General features: G+C 37.4%; 1 protein-coding gene across 1 annotated transcript in view; it reads right to left on the reverse strand.

Moving 5' to 3' along the window:
- The window catches only part of EIF4G3 (eukaryotic translation initiation factor 4 gamma 3), a 228172-nt gene that overhangs the window by 189146 nt on the left and 12921 nt on the right, over positions 1–26105 (reverse strand). Inside the window, exon 2 of the mRNA XM_081816832.1 lies at positions 6361–6489. The gene's annotated coding sequence lies outside the window, so the exon portion shown is untranslated. The remainder of the gene's footprint in view (positions 1–6360; positions 6490–26105) is intronic.

Raw genomic sequence — 26105 nt, forward strand, 5'->3', positions numbered from 1 at the left:
GACTGCCTTAGATAGCCATGATGTGTTCCATAGAGAAAAGGGGAGTAAAACACAATAAATTTTGCTTTGCTTTTTTATAGAAATTCAATACTCATCTATTTCAATAATGAAATATGAAAAAAATTTGAAAGCTTTCTCTATTTTATCCTGCTTATTATAGCAAGACTATCAGAGTTGTCAAATCAGAATTTTCTTCATGAAAGAAAAAAAACACAAAAAAAGTGTAAAAGCTTGCATGCAATAAATAAAATCACTATTTATCTTAATCATAAAGAAAAAGCAATTTGCAAAGCCTAAAATAATCAGTAAATCAAGAACTGCAAAGAAACATGAGAATTTTTCTGTAGTAAAATAAGATTTCTGAAAGGAAATTGAAGTCTGGAAGTTGGATAAAATGAAGAGACTATAGAGACCATGAGTCATCTGAAATGTACTAATAACGAAAATTATAGTGTTTAAAAAAATATCATGGTACACTTATCATAATGAGCACTGAGCAATGTATACAATTGTTGAATCACTGTACTATACACCTGAAACTAATAAAACACTGTGTTAATTATACTGGAATTAAAATAAAAAACTTAATAAAATTTAAAAAAAGAGAAGAAATATCATGACCAAGAACTATTCCTCCAAGAAGTCCTTTGCTTAAGTATTTCCAGAAACAATGAAAAATTGAACCAGGGGATCATATGCCAATCACCATTCTCAGTCCCCTATAAAACATGACTGAGTTGATCTCTCAGAAGAAAGGGAAACCAAAAGAAATTTTCAGAAAGCATACAGAAATTTTCAGAAGCATACAGAAATCATCTATTGCTCCACTTCTTTGGCAATGTTCTGACCACACTTTCTCACTACCTACTGTGAACATAGCTTAGGAGTCATGCAGTCACACAGTGACATCAAGAGAAAAAAAAAAAAAAGGCCTCGATGTTGAACCTGGTAATCAGTGCCAGTCTGATCTCCTTGTTTGGTAATTTAGCTCAGTTCTGTGAAAATTAACTGAGTTAAAGCAAATGTGTAACTACAATTAAGCAATAAGTAGGAAACCTTTTTGTTTAACTTAAGATAATCCAAATAACAAACTTCTGATATTTTTTAAAAAGATAAATAAAACTATGTAAAAGTTTGCCTAATTTTAAATAAAAAATACATCAATCAAAAGATTTTCATAATAAGAACCACCTACTCTGAACTAGTTTCTAAAACCCATGAAAAAGGGCACCTGGGTGGCTCAGTCGGTTAAGCGTCTGCCTTCTTCAGCTCAAGTCATGATCCCAGGGTCCTGGCATGGAGCCTTGCATTGGGCTCCCTGCTCAGCGGGGAGCCTGCTTCTCCCTCTCCCTCTGCTGCTCCCCCTGCTTTATGCTCTCTCTCTCAAATAAATAAATAAAATCTTTAAAAAATTTAAAAAAAAACATGAAGATCTTAAAGGGAATTCCGATCTCATTTAATACAAGCCTCTTGTTTACAAAGGGAAAAACTGCGCATTAATAAGAACTTCCACTGAGTCAAAATTTGAAATAATACTGGCAGCGCTGAGACTCTTAATTCAGGTCTCCTGACTCCTGGGAGAATGCATTTTTCTATTTACTTTGAAATCTGTCCCAAAAGATACTTTTAAATTTCAAGTTCTTCACCATTTCCCAAGTAAGGGCATTTTGGGTTTATAGATTGTTAAAGTGCTGCCATTTCAGGGTAAATGAAAAGAATGCACACCTAAAAAGACTCTTGTCTCTCTCAAATTTACTGTAGTTTGAAAATATCCTTTTAACTATTAATTTCTTATAGACTAATAGTCCAAAGTTTTTCACTTTGATACAGAGGGGGCCCCTGGGTGGCTCAGTTGGTTAAGCCTCTGACTCTTTTTTTTTTTTTTTTTAAGATTTTATTTATTTATTTGACAGAGAGAGACACAGCGAGAGAGGGAACACAAGCAGGGGGAATGGGAGAGGGAGAAGCAGGCTTCCCGCGGAGCAAGGAGCCCGATGCGGGGCTCGATCCCAGGACCCTGGGATCATGACCTGAGCCGAAGGCAGACGCTTAATGACTGAGCCACCCAGGCGCCCCAAGCCTCTGACTCTTGATTTCAGCTCAGGTCATGATCTCAGGGTCATGAGATAGCCTGCTTAAGATTCCCTCTCTCTCCCTCTCCCTCTGTCCTCCCCACCCCCACTCTCAAAAACAAAACAAAAAAACAAAAAACCACCACAACCCAAAAAACCTCCAGAGGGGAGAGGACTGGAAAGATTTAGAAGTCATGTAACAATGAAAATGCAATAAAGCCTTAAAATTTGGCATGTGCACACACATAATGTAAAATCCTATCTTGAAGGGAAAGAAGCAGATGAAGAAGTTGCCACTGATGATTTAAGAAATAGATGGGGGCGGGAGGAGGGGGCCTGGGTGGCTCAGTGTCTACCTTTGGCTCAGGTCATGATCTCTGGGTCCTGGGATGGAGCCCTGCATCAGGCTCCCTGCTCAGCAGGAAGTCTGCTTTTCCCTCTCCCCCCCGCTCATGCTTGCTTGCTCTCTCTCTCTTTCTCAAGGGAATAAATAACATCTTAAAAAAAAATAAGAGACTGGGAGCAATTTTCTACATTTTCCTTCTTTTATGTTTCAAAGCTATGAAATTCACTTTTCTTCAACTTAGCTGTTTTCACTTAAATCCTAATAGATTCATTTAGTGTCAAACATTAAGTCACAGACGCAGGTAGCTACTTGGGACAAAAACATCTGATTCACAGAAGCAGGTGAGACTCATCAAAAAGGGCATGTGGCTGAAAGAGTGTCTTTATTCTTATCTTCAGTCGATTTGTGCGTAAGACTAAACAATACTAACTACCAAAAGAAAATAACCAAGGTTGGCCTCTTCTTTTATCCTGCAAAAGGATAAAGCAAAGACTTGGAAGAGATCTTAAACTCTTGGAGAGAGCTTCTGAATTTCACAGTAATACCAGTCATGTAGCTAAATTAGATGAGTCAGACACACATACACACACATGCATGCACACACACAACACACACACGTATAAATCCTGAGAACCAAGTCTGACAGGCATGAAAATAGTAAATGTCACTTACTGAGAGTATTTAGCATATCCTATTCTAAGGCAGGATTTTATATAATCTTCATAATAACCTTATTGAAGGTTGAATCCTAATTCTTACCTATATAGCGGATGATGAAACCATGTCCTAGAAATATTAAATAATTTACATATCATGTAACCAGAAAGTGAAAGACTGAGCCCCACAAGCTAGGCCTATTTGAATCCAAGCCTGTAATCCTTTTTCCTCTATCTGAAGGCTCTGCTTTCCATTATGATCCACGAATATGTCAACTGTTAAATCTAAAGAGACTGAGTTCCCCACAAAACTCAATTTTCCAAGCATGCCGCTCAGAAAAAATTCCTCACTCTATCAACAGAGGTTAAGACATTGTTAGGGAACAAATGAAGTCAGCCTCTGTTTGAAAGGGAAGAGAAAAAGGGGATTGTGACCACGTGTGATTTACTGGGTTCCTTCATCAAGTAGGCAATATGGTAGCAAGAGAGACCACAAAGAAAAGCAAGATAGATAATACATGGTGACCCTTCTCCTAGATCAATGTACTCTTGACTTCTAAACTAATAAAATCGCATACATAAAGGCATTTGTGGGCTCAACAACTGAGACCACAGGGAGATCTTTCTTTTTTAAATACAAACTATGCATTTTTAAGCAGCAAGGTCTTTCAGAAAACTTAAGTGCTTTGAGCCAACTGCCTAGGTCAAATCATAACTTGAAATAATAAGAATTTGAAACTGAAAATTAAGTTATTCCCCTTGTGTGCCACCTATCAGTTGCTTGCCTTTTAAGCTCAAAATTTATCTTGTTTGTCTGTACAGTCAAAATGGATCTGGGCCCCTTAATATTTAAATATTTTTAAATATTTTAAATATTTTTCCATTTCAGCTGACACGATGACAGAAATAGTGCAGGAGGAGCCGGTTTTGACTCCTGGTTCCTATTTGGCTTACACATCAAGCTCCTGCACTATGGGTAGCTCTTCCAGAATCTGGCTTCTCTAGTGCTCAGCTGCCCGAGGGCACATCCTCAGTGTGAGGCTGCTACAGCAATGTGCAGCAGGCAGCAGGACTCAACGGTTAACAGCTACCCCTGATATTTTCTTAGGCAGCAAAATACCTCCTCTAAGAACCTACCTGTGAAGAGCTTTCCCTCACCACCCCAGAGGGCAGAATTCTGGCAAGTTGCAGAGAGTGGATTTCTAGTAAGTTCCACTGGAATGTCACCACAACAACTTCTCTACCACTCCGTAAGCCACATCATGCCCTATTCAACAAGGTCTGGATCTCAGCCCAAGATGGGGGAGAAGTCTCTTACCTAACACTAACTACCATTAAAGAAAAAAGGCGGGGGGGAGAGACACAAGGTTTGGTAGGCTTTTTATGAATTTTAAAAACAACATACACTACACATTCGAGTGTGCCACACTTTGACCTACCTACAAAGTCACCTTGGGGGTTTCCAACTTTGAGTGAAGAACAGAACAAAAGAAGACCCTGCAGCAAGTTTAGGTTGTGACGCAAGCTGTTCTACCATGTGGGGCCTATAATCTGGCATATTCAAGGTTATCTAAAGTATCTACGGTAAACAGAGATGCTATACAAGGAGCCTCTAGCCACTGCACACTGCAGCAGCTCTTCGATAAAGAAGACTGGCACTAGAGGATCCAGCTTTCCCCAACACTCAATAGACTACATTTCCAGCAAGTTCCAGAGAAAGGATTTCTATCATATTCCACTGATAAAATACTACACTGACTTCTATACGATTAAGTGAGCCACACCCATGCACTCTCCAGTATCAGCCTGGGAGAAGGCTCTTTCATATGTAGTCTGTCTCAGCCCCAGGAGAAGCATCTGCTCCTTATATTTGCTACTTATATATTCTTTAGAGTTCTCTTTCTTTAATAAGCCAATCCCTCATTACTCCAATCCTCAGTTATACTGAATAATCTTTTTTAAAATAATTTATTACACCCAACATGAGCTCAAACCCACAACCCCCAGATCAAGAGTCACATACTCTACCTACTGAGCCAGATGGGTGTCCCCTGAATAATCTTTTATATTAAATTTTCCCTTTTCACATAACTACATAGTTTTCCCTCTTGATTAGAATTGGACTAATACAGAATATTAATAGCTAGGGTGGTTCTGCTCAGTGCCATGAAAACCAACACAAGAACCTCCTTTTCAACAATTAAGAGTTCATTTTGACATATTAGTTTTAAAACTCAAAATTAAATAGGAATGATTTAAACCAAGTTTAAGCATAAAACTAAGTGCAAATTAATTTATGTATTTCTTAAAATATCAATCATGGTTTGGTAAGTTGTACATTCCTTCTCCAAATGTTCTACAGTCTTTAAACGAACATTAATCAGATCTGTAACTTACAATCACCAGCTTTTAGCATTACTTTGAGTAAGTAATATTTTATCTCTCTTATTATGTAAGTTCTAAATAAGAGGCCTAAAATAGGGAAGCAACAACTGAAAATAATAAGTTTTCATTATTAAAAGGAGCAGTTGTTAGGTATAAACACTGACAATATCCAACAGCATGGGTCAAAGAGCTTGACTCCACATTCCAGTAAGAGACTTCATAATTCTAGAATGCTCTTAACCTCAACGAAGCCCAAACAAGCATATAATGGTGGAATAGTACAAGCTAATCAATATCTTGGGAAATGGCTCTAAAATGAAGGGGACCCATAGTGACTTCTTACAACAGTGTTTCAATGTCCCCTGCACCTGTTAATTGGAAATACATTATGAAGTACACATTCTTTAATAATCCAACATAAGTTTAAGTCTAAGAAAGTCCAATAACCTATTTATGAAATCAAAAACCAAACCAATGAACAAAGAAGCCCACTACAATTGCTGTAAGAGGTAAAAACACCCATTTCGTTTTAAGTAGAAAATAACCACCACCACTCCACCAAAAAAGAGAAGAAGGAAGACTAGCAGATTACACACTAGAAAGCACACAAGTGCTTTGTGGGGTTTTAAAACGGACTTTATAACCATATTCTGATTTCTTAAACAATAAAAAAGGAAAACGAAGTATCACTGACAGCTCATTTTGAGTGACTACATGAATACAATTGTATAAAAGTCAGTAGCCACAATTATGAGGTGTGTCTAAAAAAATACAAAATAAATTAATTAAATAAAAACTATTCTTCAAGTAATGTTGTATGTTACTGCTCAGAAGTTTGCTTTAGAAAACCAGAAAAACTGCTTTTATATGGAAATTTCTTTAAAAATAAAGTTTTTCTTACTTGAGAGAGTCCAGGGGACGATGCATGTCCCGGGGGCGTTGCCGCAAGATTTGGATGCCCCTTATTTATTTCATGTGTTGAATAAGGGGAAGGGGTCGGGGGTCCCGGTTGCCTTGCTACTTGTGTTACCTGTGAGGAAATCAATATTTAGTAAGAGTTTTATACTAGTAACCCAATCTTAATAAATATTGCTGAACTGGTTAATTTTTAAATTTGAATTCTCTACCTCACAATTTATACTGAAGTAAGTGCCAGACCGACTAAAGACTTAAAATTTCAAAATGGAGCAATAGAATGATTAGAAACAACAACAACAAACATGACTATTATCATCAGTTAGGATAAAAGATTCTTGAAGCATAATCTAAAACCAAAAACATTAGGGGCACCTGGGTAGCTCAGTCAGTTAAACATCTGACTTTGGCTCAGGTCATGATCTCAGAGTCCTGGGATCGGACACTGCATCAGGCTCCATGCTCAGTTTGGAGTCTGTTTGTCCCTCCACCTCTCCTCCCCCCGTGCATACTCTCTCTCTCTCTCTCTCAAATAAATAAATTCTTTATAAAAAAAAAATAAAATAAAACCAAAACCCTTAAAGGAAAATTATGCTAAAGGCAAGAAGGTAAACATAAAACTACATGTTGTACAATGCCACTTATATGACATTTTGTACAAGAACCAAAAAAGAAATAAATGATTGCAAGAGAAAGAGAGTAACTACAGAAGGGGCACGAGGTTGTTTTCAGAGTGCAGTAACTGTTCTGTATCTTGACTGTACTGGGGACTACATGTCTCTAGGTGTTTGTCAAAACTCACAGAACTGCACGCTAAAAAGGTGAATTTTACATTATGTAAATTATACCTCAATAAACCCGAACAAAATGGGGCAACTTATAGAGCATAATCTCATTTTATAAAACAGTACACCTAAATATACATGTATAGTCACATGTGTGTATATTTCTATACATATCTTTGCCTCCATTCTATGTCTAACATATATGAGTATATATAAAATGCACACACATATATACACATACAGGTGTAAGTGTCATATTAAAAAGATCTGTAAGGAGATACACAAAGATCTTAACAGAAAGCATTACAGGTATTTTTTTTTCTCATTTTTATTTTCTAATATAGTTTAATAATCATGAACTTGTATAGAAAAATAATTAGCATATGTCTTTAAGTAAATAAAAATTACATTTTCCCACTTATCATTGGCAATAAATTGCCCATCAGCCTATGATGGAAATGAAAACAGTTTACCCAGACCCCCTCCTAAAGCCTAGCAATCAACCCTAGCCAGCCCATCTCTAACACTATCTAACCCAGACTAGCACTGACAGTTTGGCAAACCACCATGAATGGGGGGCAATTCTGCAGTCATCAAATGTGAAAGAATCCATTCTCCTTCAGGTGAGGTTCTCAAATTTTAGGGGGGCCATGAAACCTTTACAATCTAGTAGAAACTACAGACCTCTCCTAGGATATTTTTAAATGCATAAAATACATAGGATAATGACAAAACTAATTATATTGAAATATAGATATTAAAATACTAAGATACCCATCACTGTTCTGCATGGAGCACTGGGTGTTATATGCAAACAATAAATCATGGAACACTACATCAAAAACTAATGATGTATGGTGATTAACATAACATAATAAAAAAAATACTAAGCTAAATTTGTGATATAGTAATATATGTGTTCTTCACTAATGTATGAAAAAAATAAGAACTAGGGACAGTTGTTGCCTACATTCATAATTCAAAGAAATGATAACATTCAATTAGATATTTTCTCCATCTAAGTTCTCAGATCCCCTGATTTCTCTCACAATTGAAAACTCTCCCCAGGTAGAAAGGAAAGTGGTTTCCAAATGATACTAACTTTTCCTGGAATTCAGTCAGAAGCTCTGAAGAAAGTCTACTCCCCATTAACCTAATTTAGAATCCCTAATGTCTATCTAAAACAGCTTTAAGGGCGCCTGGGTGGCTCAGATGGTTAAGCGTCTGCCTTCGGCTCAGGTCATGATCCCAGGGTCCTGGGATCAAGTCCCGCATCGGGCTCTCTGCTCCTTGGGAGCCTGCTTCTCCCTCTCTGTCTCTCATGAATGAATGAATGAATGAATGAATGAATGAATGAATGAATAAATAAATAAATAAATAAATAAAATAAAACAGCTTTAAATACCTACAGGCTCAGCTACAGGTTGCCAAATTAAATGGATTCACAGAGAACTAACTAGAAGCAAAAAGCTTACAGACTAGAAGAGATATGAATGACGCTAACCAAAGTTTAAGACTTAAAGTAATTGTATTTTTCTTTTTTTAAATAGTTCTATGATTTTCTTGAAAAACTTTTCTTCCAATATTGAGTGAAAATTACATTTATATGTCCACAAGGTTTACTGTGAAATACTATAGCAGTTATAAATCTCAGGAAAATTTTTCAAAAGATAAGAACTGGATTACAGTTTAAACATCTACTTTAGAAAACCAATAACTAGAAATGAGTTATTTTTGTTTGGTTGGGTTTTTTTTTCGTTTTTTGTGTTTGTTTGTTTTTATTTCCTATGTCCTTTTATTTGCTACTATAAAAAATAGACAATTGCCAATGGAATTGCCAACTTAGACATGAGTTCTTGCAGGCAAATTTCTCCTTGACAAGATTTTGTTTTGTTTTGTTTTTTAAAGATTTTATTTATTTATTTGACAGAGAGAGACACAGTGAGAGAGGGAACACAAGCAGGGGGAGTGGAGAGGGAGAAGCAGGCCTCCTGCAGAGCAGGGAGCCCGATGTAGGGCTCGATCCAAGATGACCTGAGCTGAAGGCAGATGCTTAACAACAGAGTCACCCAGGTGCCCCTCCTTGACAAGGTTTTATAAATGTATCTTATTTCACATGTTTTATAATAAATTATTTTAATATATGGCTAACGTAAAACAACAAAATGGGTTTTTTTTTTTTTAAGATTTTTACTTATTTATTTGAGAGAAAGAATGAGAGAGAGAGCATGAGAGGGGTGAGGGTCAGAGGGAAAAGCAGACTCCCTGCTGAGCAGGGAGCCCGATGCGGGACTTGATCCCAGGACTCCAGGATCATGACCTGAGCCGAAGGCAGTCGCTTAACCAACTGAGCCACCCAGGCGCCCTGGATATTTTTTTTAACATTAAGAGTCTCATGCTCTACTGACTGAGCTAGCCGGGCAGTATTTTTTTTTTAACATTAAAAAAAAGAAATTCACACAATGAAATAAAGTGAGAGCAAAGAAGTTAGCTATATAAAATCCATGTTAGGTCAAATCCATGTTAGGTCAAATCTCTAATTCATCCTGATAAAACAAAGATTATTACTGAGGATAATAAATCATTAATAATATAGAAAAACATAAAAAATAAATTGCTATTAAGAACAAATATTGGGATGCCTGGGTGGCTCAGTCAGTTGAGCATCTGCCTTCAGCTTGGGTCACAGTCCCAGAGTCCTGGGATCGAGTCCCACATCGGGCTCCTTGCTCAGTGGGGAGCCTGTTTCTCCCTCTACCTCTGCGCCCTTCCCTCTGCTTGTGCTCTCTTGCTAACAAATAAATAAATAAAATCTTTAAAAAAAAAAAAGGAATAAATAGTAAAACATATTACTTCATGCATGTCATTAATAACAAAAGTAAAATTAAAAAAAAAAACACACACAAAAATTTTTTAAAAAGTGACCCTACTGGCAGGTGTCTAAGAAACAGGATATAGGTAGGTACTGTAACTATACCTTGTCTCCAAAACTACAGAGCAGTGTGTCACAACTGCGTTAAAACCATACCCAAAAAGTGATTCCAGTTTGGGGTACATATCCTAAAGATATAATCTCACCTCAAAAATTATGAACTTCAAAAATCTATCCAGCAGCACTACATATGATAGCAAAAAAGGTAGAAATAGCAAATAATGGGAAAATAAAGTAACAAGTGGACTAAAGACATAAAAATATATAGAGATGTGGACTGTTATCAATAGAAATGAATATGCAAAATAATCAGAATAAAAAAGAAAAAATATATTCTTTAGAATTGTAAAGAGATTCTTCTATATACTGACAAAATGGGGAAAAAAAACCCACATGAATCATTTCAGATAAAGGTTAGTATTCATCTGATTCATTTTTCCCTGAAAACTGCTTGCATATACTTTTTAAGAGTATTCTATCAGCCAATAAAATACAAATGTTTGAGAAAGAGATATGGCATTTTCCCAAAGCCAAAGAACTGTGCTATGACCATATTAAAAATTTCCTTAAAATTTCCTTAAAGCAAGCACTAATGAAAAACAAGCTGCACAGGCAAATATCCCTGAGGCGCGCAAACTTTGCCAAATGGCTATGCCGAACTGCAGAAATCCTTCGGTATTGTGTATTTTAGTAGGGCGCTCCCTCCCAAAATCAGGGGTTTCTACTAATGAAAACAAGCCAAAGAAAATAAATCTGTATCAAATAATAGGAGAGGGGTAGTGGCTGGTGTGCAATGCTGGCATCCCTCAGCCAGGGATGGGAGCTGAGGTCCGTGGGGAGGGGAAGACAGAAAGAGCAGGGCCAGGTGACCAGGTGGCCCATGTGGCCAGAGAGCACAGGAACTATCTAAGGCCACAGCCTGAAATCCTCCAAGGCCCGTGGCCTACCGAAGGGCCCCCTCAGAGGAACCTCTTAAGGAAATAAAAATGTTCACATAGGCAGGCATTATACACAACAAGGAAGTAAAAAGGACACATGACTGAATTTTGGAAGATGACAAATTACCCCCACTCCCCCCCGCCAGAAAAAAAATGAAACCAATGCTGCTTCCTTCAGTGATTTGCTTCTAAGAGAAACCTTCAAAAAACAAAAAAAAGTAATAGGAGAACCACAAAAATCTTATCATTCTAAACTTTTCCTAGGGGCGCCTAGGTGGCTCAGTCGATTAAGCATCTGCTTTCGGCTCAGGTCATGATCAAAGGGTCCTGGGATCCAGCCCTGCATCAGGCTCCCTGCTCAGCAAGGGGCCTGCTTCTCCCTCTCCACCCTGCTACTCCATCTGTTTGTGCTCTCTCTCTCTCTCTGTGTAAAATAAATAAAAATCTTTAAAAGAAAAATTTTTCCCTAGAAATAAGCTGCTACATGAAATAAATTTTTGATCTACAACTGTGCTCTATTTAATAAAAAAAGATGCCTATTACAAGTGTCACACTGCATAACACACTACACGTTTGCTTTTAGTGTATTATAGAGCTTAATATCTTTGCCAGGGAAAAAGGTATACCAGCTTCAATTAGAAATTATACAAAATGTAAGTAGTTAACACAAGCCTAACCCAAGGAAATGGCACAGGACTAATGAAGTTGTTGGGGACAAAAATCGAAGTTACACAAAACTTTGAATACTTCTTTCAAAACATTCCTAAATAAATGATTATTGAAACTTTTATTTTTTTTTAAAGATTTTTTATTTATTTGAGAGAGTGAGAGAGAGTGAGCGCAAGAGGGGGTAGGGTCAGAGGGAGAAGCAGACTCCCTGCCGAGCAGGGAGCCCGATGTGGGACTTGATCCCGGGACCCCGGGATCATGACCTGAGCCGAAGGCAGTCGCTCAACCAACTGAGCCACCCAGGCACCCAAATGATTATTATTGAAACTTTGAATCTCTGACTAGTTTCTTCTCTCTGGCTAAATTATTCCATTTCAGATCATACTGTTAAAATCCATGTACCTCAAAGGTAGAGGCAAGAAGTTTTCATAAAGAAAAAAACATGTTTCCCCATTATTTCAAACATATTATCATCTCAATTATGGAAGCAAGGAAGAGAGGTATAAAATAGCTGATTGTGACAACTACTTAACCAATTCCAAAGCTAAAAACATTATTGTCTTTCACATAATATTAATCTGAAGCAAAATTAATCAACAATTTCTTGAAGTACACTGGTGCACTGTATTTAAGTTTAAAAGATAATATGCCCAATAAACTTTTGTATTTTTTAAAGGTATTATATTTTTGCCTTGGCAATAATGGGCAGATTCTCACTCATTTGCTGGTGCGAATGTAAATTTGTACAACCATTTTGGGAAAGAATGTGGTATTAGCTACTACCAGCCATGAAAATAGGCATACCCTATGATCCAGCTGCTCCACTCCTAGCTATACATCTGTGAGAAACAGGAAAATGTGCACCAAGGTACATGTACAAAAATGTTCATAGTTGTATTGCTCTTAGAAAGCAAAAACTAGAGGGTGCCTGGGTGGCTCAGTTGGTTAAGCGACTGCCTTTGGCTCAGGTCATGATCCTGGAATCCCAGGATCGAGTCCCACATCGGGCTCCCTGCTCAGCAGGGAGTCTGCTTCTCTCTGATCCTCCTCCCTCTCATGCTCTCTGTCTCTCATTCTCTCTCACACAAATAAATAAAATCTTTTAAAAAAAAAAGAAGGCAAAAACTATAGAAATAACACACCTGTTCATTAACAGGAGGATGGATCAATAATGCAATATTTTTCTATACAGAAATTCAATGAGAAACTAGAGCAACATGCCATAACTTAAACAACTCTCATAAACCATAAAAAATATACACAGTATGAGTCCCAAAAAGTTCCAAAGAAGAAAGCACTTGACTAAATTAGTTTAGAAATACATACATGGATGGCAAAATTGTCGATAAAAGCAGGGAGCTTTTTTTTTAAAGGCAGATACGTTATTTTGAGAATAGGGGGAGTTGTAAACAGGAAAGACCAGACACTATTTTATTTTTTCTACATGGGAGGTGATTCACAATTTCTGCCTTAAATTGATTTGTTAAAGTCTTTTAGTTTTCTGCACTTTTACACATGTACGTTTTAATCCCTTCTACTCCCTAAAAAAGATTAAAGACAAAAACAAGCAAACTACCCAATAGCTGGAGTAAAATATTAGTCACATTGGTATAAGTTACAGTGTCGTTAGAGAGAAGAAAGGATATGAAAAAAAATAAATACTGGCATGAGAGAGAACCTCTAAAAATGTAACTTAGAGAAAACTTCAGCTCACTAGTGAATTTTCATTCAAGATTTCTACTTTGGGCACCTGGGTGGCTCAGATGGTTAAGCGTCTGCCTTCAGCTCAGGTCATGATCCCAGGGTCCTGGGATCGAGTCCCGCATCGGGCTCCCTGCTCCTTGGGAGCCTGCTTCTCCCTCTGCCTCTCTCTCTCTCTCTGTCTCTCATGAATAAATAAATAAAATCTTTAAGAAAAAAAAAGGAAAAAAAAAAGATTTCCACTTTAAAACAATTTCCTATAAAAAATCGATATTTGGTGATTGCTGACCAATATAAATTAAAGGATCTTTTGAAAATATAAAGGTAAACCATAAAGATAATGCAAACTAACATTAGTCAGGTTTATAAACTTTATTTAGCGCTAAATCACCTGATTTGATAAAACATTCTGGCCAATTAAGAGCTATCAAACAAACTACAATTTTCAAATAATAATTAAAATATAGAAAACATTTACATTTCCTGAACATGATCATTCTTTTTTTTTTAAAGATTTTATTTACTGCGGCGCCTGGGTGGCTCAGTCATTAGGCGTCTGCCTTCGGCTCAGGTCATGATCCCAGGGTCCTGGGATCGAGCCCCACATCAGGCTCCCTGCTCCGCGGGAAGCCTGCTTCTCCCTCTCCCACTCTCCCTGCTTGTGTTCCCTCTCTCGCTGTGTCTCTCTCTGTCAAATAAATACAATCTTTAAAAAAAAAAAAAAAAAAGATTTTATTTATTTGAGAGAGAGAGCATGAGAGGGGTAGGGTCAGAGGGAGAAGCAGACTCCCTGATGAGCAGGAGCGCAGTGAGGGACTCCCAGGACTCTGGGATCATGACCTGAGCCGAAGGCAGTCACCTAACCAACTGAGCCACCCAGGCACCCTGATCATTCTTTCATAAACTCCAGATCAGTGGAAATACCATGCAGGAAACATATGGGGAGGAAAAACGGCCAGGTATAAACAATAGGGAGTGGCAACTACGGAGAACTGAGGAGAAAGGCCCACCCTTCAAAGGACAATAGATACTCAGACACTTCAGCTGTAGCCAAAGTGCTGCCATTCAGGAATTCCAGATAGTAATGTTGTATCTTCCAAGTTTTCAAGAGAAACCCAAAATAAGGACTTTTACATGAAAATTTCCCAACTTCCAAAACACTACACAAGCCAAATAGAGCATATATACAGATTAAGTACCCAGTCAGCCAGTGTATGAACCTGGCTCTAGGGGTACCCTCATGATCATCATGAAATATAAACTTTCTATTTTAAAGAAGCACTCCCATATAGACTTGTGACTGGATTCTAGATAAGCACTGACTGAATACAGATATATTGTTAAATGTTATACACACACATATATAAAGTATTGTTTTTATTTACTGCACATATATAATATGCCTAATACATGATATATGCAATAAAACATAGTGCTTAAAAATACATAGTAATTACATCTTTACTAAAAGGATTACAAAAGAAAACTCCAGAATTCCTATCAAGTAATATTAATATTTTCAACAACAAACGATTAATATAAAGGTAAAAAAGAGTATATGCTTTATGATGTCTGAGAAGCCATCACTGACTTTTTTTTAATACTATGATAAACTTTCTTTAGTGATGTCATCTAAAAACATCCCAAGAGCTCCCACATGGAAATGACCAGGTTCAATTTGGGGCAGACTGGAAAGATTCCAAAGCTTTCCTTACTTGGTTACTTTCAATACTATGATCCTCTAGCAGCTGGATGGGTAAGTAGTTTTCCCTCTTCATTGTTCATATCATACTAGTGTTTCCTTCAGAACATTTGTTTCCCACTATTTACAGATATTTATTACAGATATTGGGAAATACATAAAAGCTGGCGTACTCAACTAAAAAGGAATACCATACTGGATACTAGAAACCCTTCCTTAATATCATGACATTTTTCCCAATCTCTCTGACATTATCACTACCAATGCCCACCTACCAACAAGAAAGAAGAGAGGGGTGCCTGGGTGGCTCAGTCAGTAAAGCATCCGACTCTTGATCTCAGCTCAGGTCATGATCTCAGGGTCATGAGACTGAGCCCCCTGTAGGGCTCTGTGCTGGGCATGGAGCCTGCTTAAGATTCTCTCTCTCTCCCTCTCCCTCTGCCCCTCCCCACTTCTCTCTCTCCCTCTCTAGAAAAAAAAAAAAAGAGAGAGAGTAAATGACTTTCTTCTTTGCTCTATTCTTAGCTACACTTATGAGGCTGAACCATACAAAATTCCAGGAATTCAAGTGTTTCTGACATTTTAAAAGAAGGCAATTTTATATGATTCAAGTAATACTTAAATACTCAAGCAAAGAGATCCTATCACGGGCAGTTCTACCATAGACATAAAACAGTAGGTGGTAGAAGGCATTACTGTGGGATAGAAAGGATTAGAGGAAGAACAGTAAAGAAAAAAAAAAAGTTTCAGATGCCTATTAGATATGCCATTGTAAGTGATCCGTAGTCAGCTGAATATATGAATCTAAGCTCTAGAGAAGAGTCAGGGCTAAGGAGGATAAATATAGGGGTAGGTTCATTATCAAAGTTCCAGATAGTCTCTAAGCTAAGTATGAAAACTGGCAAATGAAAACATGAAAAGTTTTGAAATTAATAAGCCAGGGGGGCAAAAATCAAAGCAAAAAGTTATTTTTGGGCCAGTCTGGTCAGTGTTAATTAGTGCCTACTCAAGAAGTGGTCACTCTCTCTATGGAATCAATGTGGTTTATTTTTCTGCTTATGATTTTAAAAGAAAAAAACCCAAGATTATCATAGAGATTAAATCAGTAATGTCATAAACTAAAATTTAAAAAAATTCAGAGTCTCAGGGGGCACCTGAGTGACTCAGTCAGTTAAGTGTCTGCCTTCAGTTCAGGTCATGATCACGGGGTCCTGGAATCAAGCCCTGACTCGGGCTTCCCTGCTCAGCAAGGAGTCTGCTTCTCCCTCTCCCTCTGCCCCTCCCCCCCTGCTCATGTTCTTTCTCGCTTTCACTCAAAATAAATAGTCTTAAAAAAAAAAAAGTTCAGAATTACAAAGGTGACTAAGCCAATTTCTGCAGTCCTAGGATCAATAAGGACCTAGGACCACAGGGAAAGAGAAGACACAACAATAGATTTTTTTTTTTAGGTTGGTTCAGTATTGTTTGTTTATAATTGAGGTAAAATAGAAAACAATTTTTTTTTTTAAAGATTTTATTTATTTATTTGACAGAGAGAGACACAGCGAGAGAGGGAACACAAGCAGGGGGAGTGGGAGAGGGAGAAGCAGGCTCTCCCACGGAGCAGGGAGCCCGATGCGGGGCTCGATCCCAGGACCCTGGGATGATGACCCAAGCCGAAGGCAGACGCTCAACGACTGAGCCACCCAGGCGCCGCTAGAAAACAAATTTTTAAAAAGTATTGGGTCTGCTGATATTAAAACAGTATAAAGGACAAAAGAGATACCATGCAGAGATCATAATACAAATCAATTTGATACAACCCCTAATTTTACATCCTCTGTCTTATAGTCAAGAGTAAGCTTCAATGCCCTGTCAGGCACTGTATTAAGCTACAGAGATAAAATCGTCCATGTCTGAAAGGAGCTCCAACAGAAAGGAAGTCACAGGCAAATAAAGAAACAAATCATGTGATAATTACTATTTGATATATATTTTAAGTATTGCTGAAAACCAGAAGGAACCAGGTCTGAAACTTTGGAAAGGTTTGGTGACATCTGAGTTGCACCTTGAGAAGTAAAAAGCTTCAGTTCAGACCAAGAATTAGAGACAGGGTATCAAAAACAAAGTTAATGGGTACAGAGGTAAGAAGGCAAAACATGTTCTGCGAACAGGAAAAGGGTTCTCTTTGAAAAGGGTCTGCAGAGGAGAGAGGGAGAGTTAAAGAGAGAGAAATGGGACTGGTACAACTGCAGCCTGATTTTATAGCCAGGTTGTGAAAAACTACATAGTCCTAAAAATTTTTTTTAAATTTATTTATTAGAGAGAGAGGGAGCACAAACGAGAAGGGAGGAGGGGCAGAGGGAGAGGGAGAAGCAGACTCTCCGCTGAGCAGGAAGCCAGACATGGGGCTCGATCCCAGGACCCTGTGATCATGACCTGAGCTGAAACCAAGAGTCGGACTCTTAACCAACGGAGCCACCCAGGCACCCCACAAATTATTTTTTAAATACACAATTTAACCTGGTATATAGTGCATCTGTAAGCATAAGTATACGAGTTTGTATTACATATGTGCACAATCAATGACTATTTTTAGAATATAAAAATATTCAATTAAGAAGAAATAAATGAGTTTTAGATCAGTTTCTCTTAGCAACGTTAGCATACAAAGGAATTGTATAAGCTAGAGGGATAGCACGAGGTAACAAAGCTCTTTAATTCACTATATATTTTTCACTGATATGGTCACAGAATCAGCAAAAAGTGCAGCAGAACTAAGAGCAAATCATGAAATCCTTGTCAAAAACAAATAAAATGGAAATGTAACAATGAATCACTGGTTAGTGGAAAATGGACTAATTCACTGATTGTATAATGAAATAAATTCCTATATCCTCCGATGAAGATTCTTTAAGGAAATGACCATTGGTTCCAAAAGGGACACCCATACATTTGACAACCAGATTTTCAGTACTCTTAATTCAGGTTCAAACAGTACAAAAGAGAAAATCCCAAGAGAACAGATTGACACCATACCTAAAACTACATTTGGATTAGAAACAGAAATCGTTTCCCTAAAGTTTAGTCTACTTTATTCAGAGGCCACAGGAGAGCTCCTGCAAATCTCACGGGAAAGATACCATGGAGATTATCATTCTACCTCAATATAGGAGTTAACAATAGAAATTCTCTTAAGAGGTGAAACGAGAAAAAATCAGACAAAAAAGAGTAAGAGTTCAAAAAGCAACAGATAAGAAGGAAACGAGACTTAAAAACAAAACAATAGAAATTCTCTTAGAGGGACGCCTGGGTGGCTCAGTCAGTTAAGCGTCTGCCTTCTGCTCAGGTCATGGTCCCAGAGTCCTGGGATCGAGTCCCACATCGGGCTCCTTGCTCAGCAAGGGACCTGCTTCTCCCTCTGCCTGCCTCTGTCTCTCTGATAAATAAATAAAATCTAAAAAAAAAAAAGAAAAAAAAAATTCTCTTAGAGGTGAAACAAGAACAAATCATACAAAAAAAGAGTGAGAGTTCAAAAAGCAACAGATAAGAAGGAAACGAGACTTAAAAACAAAACTGTTTCATTTTAGAACATGACTTTTGGGGTGCCTGGGTGGGTCAGTGGGGTAAGTGACTGACTTTGGTTCAGGTCATGATCTCAGGGTCATGAAACCAAGCCCTGCATTGGGCTCCACACTCTCCTTCTCCCTCTGCTCCTTCCTGCCCCTCCTCCCTCTGCTCATGCTTTCTCTCCAAATAAATAAATAAATGGGGACCAAAAGAGTGACCTAACTATATTGAGAGCAAACAGAGCAAAGAAGAGAGGAGTGTAAGAGAAATGAAACACCAGTAATCAAAGCAGAGTCAATGCGTAATGACAAATCAAACACTAATAGAAAATTGTTTTATTTAGAGATACAGCGGTAATGCCAGAAAAACTAAAAGCAAAAATTGCTAAAAGCAGGACTGCCCCTGAAGGGCAAGACTGGAGAGTGAAGAGTAAGCAGGGAACTGTTTCTCTGCATTATAAACCCTTCTATATTATTTGCATTTTTATCTTTTTTAAAGATTTTATTTTTAAGTAATCTCTGCACCCAACGCCGGGCTTGAACTCACAACCCCAAGATTAAGAGTTGCATGCTCTGCCAGCCAGGCACCCCTATTATTTGCTTTTTAAAAACCATATGCATTCTCTGTTTTCGTTAAATAGATGGATAACTGTTAACCAGCTGTTAAGAATGATCATAAAGGGGCGCCTGGGTGGCTCAGTTGGTTAAGCATTTGCCTTCGGCTCAGGTCATGTCTCAGGGTCCTGCGATTGAGCCCCACATCAGGCTCCCTGCCAGGAGTCTGCTTTTCCCTCTCCCTCTGCCAATCCCCCTGCCTGTACTCTCTCGCTCTCAAATAAATAAATAAATAAATAAAATATAAAAATAAATAAATAAATAAAATCTTTAAAAAAAAAAAGAATTATTATAAAGAAATCACCAAGATAATAAAGGTCAATAGACAAGGATAAGGATGTTCATTACAGTATTATTTATTAAAAAAAATACAAAAATCAGGGCGTCTGGGTGGCTCAGTTGGTTAAGCGACTGCCTTCGGCTCAGGTCATGATCCTGGAGTCCTGGGATCGAGTCCCACATCGGGCTCCCTGCTCAGCCGGGAGTCTGCTTCTCCCCCTGACCCTCCCCACTCTCATGCTCTCTCTATCTCATTCTCTCTCTCAAATAAATAAATAAAATCTTTAAAAAAAAAAAAATACAAAAATCAGGGCGCCTGGGTGGCTCAGATGGTTGGGCGTCTGCCTTCGGCTCGGGTCATAATCCCGGGGTCCTGGGATCGAGCCCCGCATCGGGCTCCCCGCTCTGTGGGAAGCCTGCTTCTCCCTCTCCCTCTCCCACTCTCCCTGCTTGTGTTCCCTCTCTTGCTGTGTTCTCTGTCAAATAAATAAAATCTTTAAAAAAAAAAAACAAAAAACAAAAATCTCTGAAATGCTCATCAATAGAGGATTAGTTATATAAATCAAAGTACAAAAGGAAGACTTATTTATAAACAACTTCACCCCTAAAATTGCTTTCTTCTCAATACAACCAAAAATCTCATGATGTAGTTTTCTACTTAATGATACAAGCCATTAAGAAGCTAAGGTACTAAAAATATCATAGGAGTTATGATGTATAATTCTATGTGTATAATTCTATAATGACATAAGATATGCATGACATGCAAAGACAAAAAATGTAATTTACAAGCAATACATATTAAGTATAAACATAATGTTTTTAAAGTTATGTCTGTATTTTCAATTTTTATGTCTATTTTATATATGTGTATAAAAACATAAAACATTTAGAAAAATTCTCACCCTATATAGGTATTTCTCTGGGAAATAAGATAATGGTGGACTTTCATTCTCTTACACTTTTATTTTCTGGTGTTTTTCTAAATTGGCATTATTTGGTCAGAAGAAAATTAAAGCCAGGAGTCAGCTGTTTAAATATTATTTAAACATGATATTTATAACAGTGAAAAATATATTATCCCTTGGGGAATGGGTAATTATACCCTTAAAATATATATTTGGAAAGACACTTTTGTTAATGAGAAGTTGTTTATAATTTTAGGGCAAGAAAGAGGGATATGAAATTATGGGACACTAATTTCAAAGTATTTTTTTTTAAGTGTACAACAAACCACTACAAGAAACATGTCAAAATGAGTGGCATGACCCCCTTTTTGTGGCAAGAACATAGGTCATTTTTTTTCCCCTCTTATACTTTTCTCTGAGTTTCACTTTTTTCAAAGCAGGCACACATTACTTTTATAGTGAACAAAATCTGCTATTTGGAACTTGGTTGGTTAATAAGGTTTCCAGATTGACCTATGAAATCCTACTTAAGCCAATGATGTAGCTGAGGAAAACAAGGTTCACTTTATCCTCTCTGCCCATGTCGCCACTCAGAGCAATCAATCATCACGGTGATTCTCATTATCTGTTTGCGTACTTGTAGTACTTATGGAAAGGGACAGGATGTAACAAGCACTTATGACAGTGCCTGCAGACAAGTGGCCACTCAGACAATTAAGTATAAATACTGTATTACTGATTACACCAAATCTCACTATTTATAATTTGGCTCTTTTGACAGTAAAATTGATTTAGCATATCAACTCCTAGATACCAGAACAACTCAGGTGGCCAGAGCTGCCTTAAAATACACAAAGGGAGTAGGCTAAGATAGCAAACAGATTTTTTATTTCTTTCATTGCTAACAGTAGCCTGGAGAACTGTCTTAAGATTCCAAGGTTCTGCTTTGGGGAGGGAAGAGGGCGGCAGAGTAGGGAATTGTTGAATCACTATATTGTATACCTGAAGCTAATACAACACTGTATGTTAACTATACTGAAATTAAAAGGAAAAAGAAAAAAAAAGATTCCAAGGTCTTTTCCCAAGTCAGTAGTAAAACCTTAATCAAATTAGGGATAGCTGTCTTGGGAAAAAATTACAGAGAATGGTAAGGAGAATCTATTCTATGAATAGATAATCCAACCATTTAGTAAAATTAACTTCACACATAAAAACTAGTAACTCTTAGCTTTCCACCCTGGACAAGGTTGCTTGTCAGTTGAGAGATTACTGTCTATATTTAACAACTGCAATGGTACTAGTCATTTTTCATTTTACAACTTAATTTCTTTTAAATTCTGGTTTGCTTTCTTTTTGCTGATCTTTCAGTTGCTAATGAACCATTTATATACCTTATCAAGATAAATCAATTTGTTTTTAATTCCAAGGTATTAGCATTTAGAACTTGGTATTCAACTATATATATAAGCATAAATTCAATTACATTATCAAAATCACTATGAAGTTGCTCTGAAACAGGCCCAAGGCACGTGTGACATGTGATACATGATCCCATAGAGAAGATGAGTCAAAGATCATCACAGTACAGAAAATAAGTGAACCCTCTCTCTTATTACTTGTTCTCCCCCAGAACCTAGCCCAAACATAAGCATGAAGAAAGTTAGCTGCCCCCAAACCCTTTTTCTGTGATGTAATTTATTATCTTCTTCTGAAGAATACTTAGTATTTGTGATAAAATGTTTAGCCAACATTCAGAAAGACTTTGGCATCAAGACCTCTTCCAGAAAGCTTCCCAGCCAACCCAGTTGACTATCAATTAGTCTAATAATCTTTTAGTCATACATTTAACTGTTATACCTCTTTCCTTTTCTTTTTGATGTCTTCATCAAGAGAAAACTCTCTGAATTGGCCTTTAAAAGTGTGAAATAAAGGGGCGCCTGGTGGCTAAGTTGGTTGAGCATCCCACTCTTGGTTTTGGCTCAAGTCATGATCTCATGGGTTATGGGATCCAGCCCCACGTCAGGCTCTGCCCTTGGTGGAAAGTCTGCTTGAGATGCTCTCCCTCTACACCTCCCCTCACTCGTGCACAGGCACCACGCGCACTTTCTCTCAAATAATCTTTAAAAAGATTTGAAATAAATATTTCACACATGCTAATTTTTCTGAATTTTCTGAAAAGTTACTAAACAAATGCTTATTGAACAAATAAAGACTAAAAATACACTGATTTTACAAATCTTAAAATTTCCAACACAATCAAAGGTTCTTTGGGATGTATAACAGTTAAAGAACTTAAACACCCTTCTACTGAACACTCTGCACGCTATATGGCAATTAAACAAGCACAGAATAAGACAATGGACAAAGATGCTAATCCTTCACAATCTCTTGCCTACAGGATTCCTGACAGCCAGAATGTGCTTTTAAAAGATAAAAAGGGATACTGTATGAGATGGAAGTTAAACATTTCCATTATCTATCAAAGCTTGCAGTAAAAAATGACCTCGTTATTCACACCACCAACTTCACAGCAATAATAAATCCATGTTTTTTTTTCTTTTTCCTTGAAATAATTACAACTCCATTAACCACACAATTACTTCTGACAGTCCAATTTCCTAGGACTCATTTTATTTTAAATTGGTCCCTATCAGTTGTTTTGTTTTTAACAATGGTATATATAATACCTTATAAATGGACCCAAAGGGAATACCCGAGAGTTTAATGAAACATTTTCAAAGTTCTCTGACATTAAAGGTCTTGAGTATTGTTTCTACAATTTTCTTATCTGAGAAATTCAAAAGCAATTTATAACTGACCCTTACTTAACAACAGAACAACTTTTATATCTTTAAGGTTAATCCTCTTTTGAAGGAGAAAAATGAGGTAAATACATATTAAATAATATTTTAATTAGGTATGATTTGACGTTTAATGAGCAAATCCACATTAAGTATTAATAATAAATACTAATTTCATAAAAGTCATTACTCAGCAGATACCACGGACAGGCAGAAAAACAGACCTAGATTTTTTAAAAACCAGGATATAAATAAGCTCCACATATATAAAAGCTAAAAGAAGGTACACTTCAAGATGGAGGATAGGTAAAATCTTAATAAGGCAGGTCCATTTAACATACAATGTATAGGGGCGCCTGGGTGGCTCAGTCTTTTGGGCAACTGCCTTCGGCTCAGGTCATGGTCTCAGGGTCCTGGGATCGAGCCCCGCATCGGGCTCCCTGCTCGGCAGGAAGCCTGCTTCTCCCCTTCCCACTCCCCCTGCTTATGTTCCCTCTCTCGCTGTCTCTCTGTCTGTCAAATAAATAAATAAAATCTTAAAATAAATAAATAAATAACATACAATGTATAAAGTAACAACTGGGCTACTTCCCTATACTAAGAATCAGGACCAGAGTGCAACAGAGCACCCTTGCAAAGGAAACATAATCTAGACTAGAGCAAGGAATCTTGTAAGAGAGGGTCCTTTCGCTACATTCAAAGGATCCTTGGACTCTCTTAAAACTGCAATAAAAACATGCATGTTTATATGTTCACTGTTCTGCAAAGTAGATCCATAGCTTTCATGAAATGATCAAGAGTCCTGATCTTTCAACAACAACAAAAAAAGGCAGTTTCCCACACAGTAAAATGTAGTACTTCACTTGAGTTGTGAAGATAGACAGACCTGTATTCAAATTATCTAAATTCTCTGAGTCCATTTCCTTAATTGTAAATGAAAGTTGTCCTAAGGATTAAACAGTGCAATGCATGTATAGCACCTAGGATGGTGTCCGGGACACAATTATCACTCAATAAATGTTAAAACATCCACCTGAGTTCAAATCCAGCCTTTACACTTACTTGCTAGATGAAGTTGAGCAAGATTTTTCATCTCTGCATCTGTTTTCCCAACTAATAAAGGGGGCATAATTATACTTACCACATACCTTTGGTATAAGGATTAAATAAGTTAATGCAAGTAAAGTGCTTAGAATAGTGTCTGGTGCATAGTAAGTGCTCATCAAGTGAAGAAAATGTTCTATAAACCAGTTTCCCCATAGTCCACTCCTCTGATCATGTGTGGTCAATTCTTATATACATTTCATACCTTATTACACTGTGGAGCAGTACTCTCATCATCAAGTTTAAAGGACTTAACTGGAATATGTTCATTTATCCCTACTTCCACAAAGGTAGAGTCCAAACCTTCTGCCCATCTGCATTTGTTGGCTGAAAATTCCTCTAGTCCTCTTACTTCTCTGATGAACAATTATATGCTCCACTACTCCATGTACTTCTGCCTAATGAGAACCCATGATAACTCTACCAGTAAATGTTACTTACTATTTAATTACATATATTTGTACTAATTTATAAAGTCATTAATGTGTCCTACTCATTTTCCAATATGTACTTAAAACAATGTATTACCATCTTGCCTGGTAAAGTAAGAACTCTTTAAGACAAGAATCACAGTATCCACCATCATTTTTCCATATTATCTGACACAAGACCTTGAACACAATGATCACTCAATAAACATTTACTAAACTATGTTTATCTCAATTATTCTTTGTAATTCTGCCACATTTCCAATATTTAAGCCTTGATAACTAGCTCCAAGAGGCCAGTTGTTCAGTTGTGTTTATAATGCCACAGAAAAGTAACTTCAAACATATTTTAAATTTTACAACAGATAAATAAACCTATTCCATGTTTAGAAAGTCAATACAGAAAAAAGACTGGGCCTAATTAACATATTTTTAAAAACAAAATGCAGCAGAAGCAGCTGTAGTCAGCATTTCATAAGTATTTGATGAGGCTGACTGTGAGATCTGTCTAAAGGAGAGTGATGTTATTAGTGAAAGTTAAGAATGAGTTTAGGGCGCCCGGGTGGCTCAATCGTTAAGCGTCTGCCTTCGGCTCAGGTCATGATCCCAGGTCCTGGGATCGAGCCCCACATCAGGCTCCCTGCTATGTGGGAAGCCTGCTTTTCCCTCTCCCACTCTCCCTGCTTGTGTTCCCTCTCTCGCTGTGTCTCTCTCTGTCAAATAAATAAATAAAATCTTTAAAAAAAAAAAAAAAGAATGAGTTAAAAAAAAAGATTTTATTTATTTGAGAAAAAGTGAAAGTGAGCACGAGCAGCGGGAGGAGTAGAGGGAGAGGGACAAACAGACTCTCTGCTGAACACAGGGCTGAACGCTGAGCTAGATCCCAGGACCCCAAGATCATGACCTGAGCTGAAGTCAGACCAACCGCCTGAGCCACCCAGGTGCCCCAACAATGACCTTTCTTATAAAACATTCTGAAGATATTGGGGTGCCTGGGTGGCTCAGTCGTTAAGCGTCTGCCTTCGGCTCAGGTCGTGATCCCAGGATACTGGGATTGAGCCCTGTGTCGGGATCCCTGCTCCCCAGGAAGCGTGCTTCTCCCTTTCTCACTCCCCCTGCTTGTGTTCCCTCTCTCGCTGTGTCTCTCTCTGTCAAATAAATAAATAAAATCTTAAAAAAAAAAATTCTGAAGATATTAGTAAAAGGGGAGCCCAGGAAGAATTAAGGAAATGATGAAATATATTCAATCCTAGATATTTTATAAATTTTTATAAAATTCAATCCAAGGTAATCTCTCAAAATAATAAAAAGCTTGGAGTGC

Source organism: Leptonychotes weddellii, chromosome 4 (genome assembly GCF_054177405.1).
Source record: "Leptonychotes weddellii isolate Sample4059 chromosome 4, ASM5417740v2, whole genome shotgun sequence".
NCBI classification, from domain to species: domain Eukaryota; kingdom Metazoa; phylum Chordata; class Mammalia; order Carnivora; family Phocidae; genus Leptonychotes; species Leptonychotes weddellii.